The following is a 6000-nucleotide window of genomic DNA, read 5'->3' on the forward strand; positions in this document are numbered from 1 at the left end:
ATATGCTTGCGATGTTTGTAGTGGGGAGAAAGCTAGTTAATGCTTCTCACCAAAAAAAATAAAGAGAGAAGAAACATACAAAAATGATTAGCAAAGCCGCTAAAGCCAGCCTTTAACACAAGCAGCACAGCCGTAAATTGCTCACAAACAACATGCCTCTCAGTACCCACATACCTGCATTTAATGTGCATCGGATTAGGCAGCTGTGGCCAATTAACCAATGGCTGGCTTCACATGTACATCAGACATTTACAATTAGAATCAGACAAACAATTAACAGGTTTGGATGCAATTCATGAAATGTGATCTGTAGAGCTTAACTGGATAGAAGACAACATTTAAACATTTAGCATCTTAACAATTAAACACAAAAGATTTAGGGGCAGTTGTTTAGGGCAGCGTTTCCCAAACCTCTCCTGGAGGACCCCTTGTCCTGTATGTTTAGGATCTCTCCCTGCTCCAACACAGCTGATTCAAATGATCAACTTGTTATGAACTCCTGAAGCTGCTTAATAACAAACTTCCAGGAGAGGTTTGTGAAATGTTGGTTTAGGGTAGCGTCAGGTGTAAATTTCTAATTCTGTGTTGCACTGAAACTGAAGAAGCAAGAATGCCCACACTGCTATGTGCGCCGTGGCCTCTTGAATGAAGCTTACTCAGACCTGGAAATAAAAACTACTGCAGGTTTCTAGCATTGCCAAAGACTGAGGAACTGCTCTTTTCTCTGCAAGCCACAAGAGAGAGGGAAGATAAACACTCTATATTGTTAAGTAAAGAAGGGGACCATTTCACTGGCATTGAAAGCAAGTCTAATCAGAAGCAGTGGAAGGTGGGAGTCACTGAGTCACTTTGCACAGATAGCAGAACTTTAATGCAGGCTGGACTGTGAGATATAAGATAAAATTGAACTGAAGGGACTTGTGAAGGAGGACCTTCACTTTTCCCCCAAATTCGTATGCTAAATTGTCACACGTTAAATGTCTAAGGATTGTTGTCTTCCATTTTCAAAACTAAATAACTGAGCTCATCAATCAATTCCATTCTATACAGGTTAATTTAATTCTCAAGTGATAAGTGTCTATGTGAACCAGCCCATTGGTTAACGAGCCACACCTGCCTAAATAAAGGGCTATTAAATACAGGTGTGGCAGGGGGGTGTGGGCTTATTTTATTTATGCTGACTTTGTTGGGTTTAAAAATAATTTTCTTTTATGTTTGCGCTTCTGTTCTGCTCATGTTTGTGAGAAGTATTGGCCAGCTTCTCCATAGACCTCACTGAGAAAGCATCTTAACATACCATAAAACAGAGGTGCCTCTCTAAAGAAAAATCTTAAGCCATCATTTAACAGAGGGGCCTCACTAAAAAACTTCACTTAAATTTTCCTTAAACAGGTAGAGATTATATACAGTACACCTTGCCTTTGTGCTCATTTGCAAAGTGTAGATAGTAACTTCTGTGTGTTGAACTCTCACTCACAGTATCCCATGCTTTGTGTGTGTTCAGTACACATTCCTGTTTAGTAGAAGTATAATATAATAGTGTTATCAGGCAGGGGTGCTGGTTTCTTTCCTTACACAATGGCACTGTAGTAATACTACAATATTCATAGAGGATAATGTGAGATTACTTTGTTTATTCAGATTGCTTTACATATATTACATCTACATTACATTGCATTCATTTAGTAGACACACTTATTAACTTCTAGCACAATGGAACACAAGTGTATCCATTCAAGTTGAATGAGCCGCAGTGTCAGACCAGGCTAACAACATACATACTGTTCATGTCACTCAGAGTCTGGTTTGCGCAGAAATGGAACTGTCATTATTCAAAAGAAACACTAGGTGTCGCTGTCTCACAGCAAGACGGCTTAAAAAGGCGAGCGTAGCTGTGCACACCTGTATCAGCCCGCAACATAGTGGATGGTATACCGCCTACCACTCCCCCCCAGTGTGCCTTACCAGTCTTCTGTTTCCCTGTTTGAACTATAGACTACCTCCTGGTCCTTGCCTCTGTTTGCAGTCTCTGATGTTGTCCAAAGTAGTAGTTTCTGTTTCCAGTTAAGTTGCAGTGCCAGGTTGCAGACCACGCAACCTGCTGCAGGATACAGCCTCTGGATAACAGCATCAGAGATGCTACGAGGCCACCCTTGGCGGAACGGGATGATACACTTCAAGGCCGGAACCCCTTGTCCTCATTTAGGCTCATCCCTTTTCCACATTTTGACTGCTGTTGTGCAACAAACAGATATTCAGCATGATGAAGTGAAATGGTATGCCAAAAGATTGTATCCTAAATTGTGAAACCAGAGAAAAGCAAGCTGGATGAAATTGAGTAAAAAAAACTTAAGTTCTAAATTTTTTTTTCTTCAAGTGTTTTTGTGGTGTAAAAAGCAAGAAAGCAATAATGCCCTGAAAAGCAACCATTTCTGTTTTCTGACACCACAGAAAACATTATTCTTTGATTGCAGGCTGTATATAAAATACCAATATAAGTACAAATGTTTTCTTCTTGTAATTGCATTATTAACTGAAGTTTAATTTAATTTTTAGATTACCAGACTGTTACATTAATTAGCAGTCTGCACTGTAATTGATAAATGGTGAGAATAAACCCCAGGCTATATCATCAGCCAGCCACTAGATGGAAGTGTAGAACTTAACCACGGCTATGCAAACAGAAAAGATTATATCTAACACTATCTATTTCTATCTCTGTCTATCCTAATCTAATCTGTCTTCTCTATCCTTCCATCTGTCTGTCCAGTGCAGTCGCTGGTGATCCACACAGTGAACCTCCTGTCTCTCTGACGTGGGCTCTCTGCCTCTCCTGAGCCCCTAGCTCTCTGTCCTTGTGGAGGCAGCAAGAGAGAGAGAGTACAGAGTGTCTCAGCGGCAGAGAATAAAATAAATGTAGGTCTGCACACAACTGCCTGTAATTACGTATTGGATAGCTGCAAACTCAGTTTTATTACATTGCATGCTGGTTCCATTTGTATCCCGCTGAGTTTTTACTCACTCCTGTTATGGGCATACTCCACCTAAGTGCATAACAGCACGGCACTTCAGAGCAGTCAACTGCAATGTAATCATTTTGTCAGAGAAGTGACAGCCTTTTGGCTGAGTTAGAGGGCTGCTCAGCACTGAGAACATTTTGAAGGCCTTGACCAGACCTATTCATCCCACTCATCTCAAGAGGACTTTGGTTATAGTACTTAAAAAGTACATTGTGCTCTGCTGTTGCAGGGTCTTTATTCAGCGTTAATTCAAGCCTAAACATTCACTCAACGTTATCTTGGTTCATAAGCAACATATCAAGTTACATCTCTATTTTTCCATTTATAAATAACCTGCTATTTCATATACTTTCAGGGTGATTAAATGATGGTGAAATGTTTGTTAGAAATACTATCTGGTTTACTAAAACAATTTGCATGCCTTGTTCTTGAAAGGAAATCACAGACACAGCAAAATGTCTGAGATAAGACTCGGGAGAATGCTTCACTGTCACACCGCATAGTGTTGTTTTTCCTCTGATAAAAAATGAAAGAGAACAATGTTTTCACAGAGTCTGATCTGTCACAAGGCGGCATTTAAAGGCATCAATAACACTTATTCAAAGTGTCGAAATAACTTGAGCTTATATGGTATATGAAACACAAAGGTTATGGGGGGGGGGGGGGGATTTTAAAAAGGGAACACTTAAGTGAGCGATTTCGTGACACCCCATGACACGTCCTGTGGGTGATGTAATATCCCTTCTGTTTTGATGAACTTAGGTGAGGGTGCTGTGTGGGCCAGAGGGCGGAGCCTACGGGCCCTCCCCCTGGGTGCGGTCTTAGTTCTGCCTCTTGGTCTGCTCACGGCCTGACTGCAATCTGCTGCTCCACATCGCAGGTCACAGACACCCTCCCCGGGTCTGAGGGAAGATCAAAGCACCTCAGGAAAAAGGGGAGTCTTTACGATTGACCACTCTCAAGATGTAATCTCTCAATAGATATGCTCCGCCAAAAACCTTCTCTCGGACTTTTAGGATGTTTTGTAAGGCCAGTCAGTTTTTTTACACACAGAGTGCATGATGCTTTATCCCATAACGGGGACTGTGTTTTGATCTCCAGGCGTGTCTTTGACTTTTACACCATTCCATCACACTTGCACAGACGGAAGCCACACAGCAGAAGAGGCTGAACTAAATGAGTGCATTTTTGAGGTGAAATGGGAATAATATGACTGTGAACATTCTTTGTCAGTAATAGTTGTCAATAATACTCTTGGAGCTTCTCTTTTATTATAGTGTGGTAGTTTGGATATGTGCAGTTTCACTCTACCAGTGTGCAGTAAACGGGTTTCACATGTTCTATCCATAAAAAACAGCGTAGAACTCTGGGAGTGGCTTAGATGCAGGAGAGTTCCTTTGAACAATTCAAAGAACTGAGGAGTTACGAGCTGTGAGCTGTGCCTGTAAGTACTCAGCGATGGTCTGGTTCTTTGGGAGCTGATGTCATTGGTAGCTAAACAGGGCCTACAGCTGTGCAATATTGTACCACCGCAGGTACTTTACTTATTATGAGTAGATATTCAGGTCCTGTGTTCCTACCATCCTCCATCTAAGAGTAGTGGCAGTGTAGCATAGTGGTTAAGAAGCAGGACTGCTTGCCGGTTCGATCCCCACTGGGACACTGCTGCTGTACCCTTGGGCAAGGTACTTAACCCACAGTTGCCTCAGTAAATATCCAGCTGTATAAATGGATAACATTGTAAAGAACTGTAACCTATGTAAGTCGCTTTGGATAAAAGCATCTGCCAAATGAATAAATGTAAATGTAAGAGGCTCCAGCATTAACTCTTCAACAATGTTCATAATGAACCAGAAAAATTAGAGCACTCGTAGCTTCAACAATGACAGAGAAAGAGATTTCAGTGTGAAGCACACAGAGTTGAATACCCGGTCACAATAAATTGAATATCTGTGATCTCATTGCTGCTCCAGAGAGCCCTAGACTTGGCCAATGGGGGGTGCTGTTTTCACTCAGTGAATGGAATGGAATGATTGTCTTGAAAACACAGTTGGGACAAATCTTTTTTAACAAGTATGCTAATTGTGTATAAAAATTCTGTTGATATTTATGTTAATTCTTTATCTATATGGTCATATCAGCGTTTAAATACTTTTAATTTACAAAACGGGATAATTATTAATGTGTGTTACTAATGTGAACCTGTATATGCGGTGAGGTCACAGTATGAGTTCACCATTCACTGCACCATGCTGATGTTGCCACAACATTTGGGCCTGGGAAGTGGAAGTGAAGTGTTTATTTAAGAGGGCAGGGGAAACCCACAGATCTCTATCAAGGGGAGCCCTTTCATCTCATGATTTCGGGACACCCTGGGGGTGCACTCACATCCTCTACACCAGAGTGGTTAATGGAAATGGGCCTCCCCATCTGTCTACCTTTGATTGGTCCATGTGCATTAGGCAGGCTTGTCAATCACCACCTCCCACCACTGTGCTGATTGGCTCAAAAACTCAGTACATTACATTACAGCACATGCTTTTAGGCTTTAGCAGATGCTGTTATCCAGAGGAACTTCCAGCACAATAGAATGTAAGTTTATGCACAATAGAACATAAGTGTATGCAGGCTAAAAACACTCCCAGACCAGTGAGTGTGAGCATAACACTATTCAAGCCCTACCACAAGTTAACTTGTGCAACCAGACTAGACATCAGTCATCAGTCTAGACATCAGTCACTAAACCCAAAACAGGAAATATTGATTTTAACACATGGAGCTTAAAGCAGGGCAAAGAAAATAAATATACCAAAATCAATTTAGAATTGTTATTACACTGTGCTTTCGGGGATCTGGGAACCATGCTGAACCTTTAGACTGTTACATTTGTCTCACAACCAGTTGCCCAAAAAGGGGTAAAAATTGTATGTATATATCCTCTGTAAATTACTTAACTGAACTAAAGTCTAATTTGATAGAG

The sequence above is a fragment of the Megalops cyprinoides genome, chromosome 25 (genome assembly GCF_013368585.1).
Source record: "Megalops cyprinoides isolate fMegCyp1 chromosome 25, fMegCyp1.pri, whole genome shotgun sequence".
In the NCBI taxonomy this organism is placed as follows: Eukaryota; Metazoa; Chordata; class Actinopteri; order Elopiformes; family Megalopidae; genus Megalops; species Megalops cyprinoides.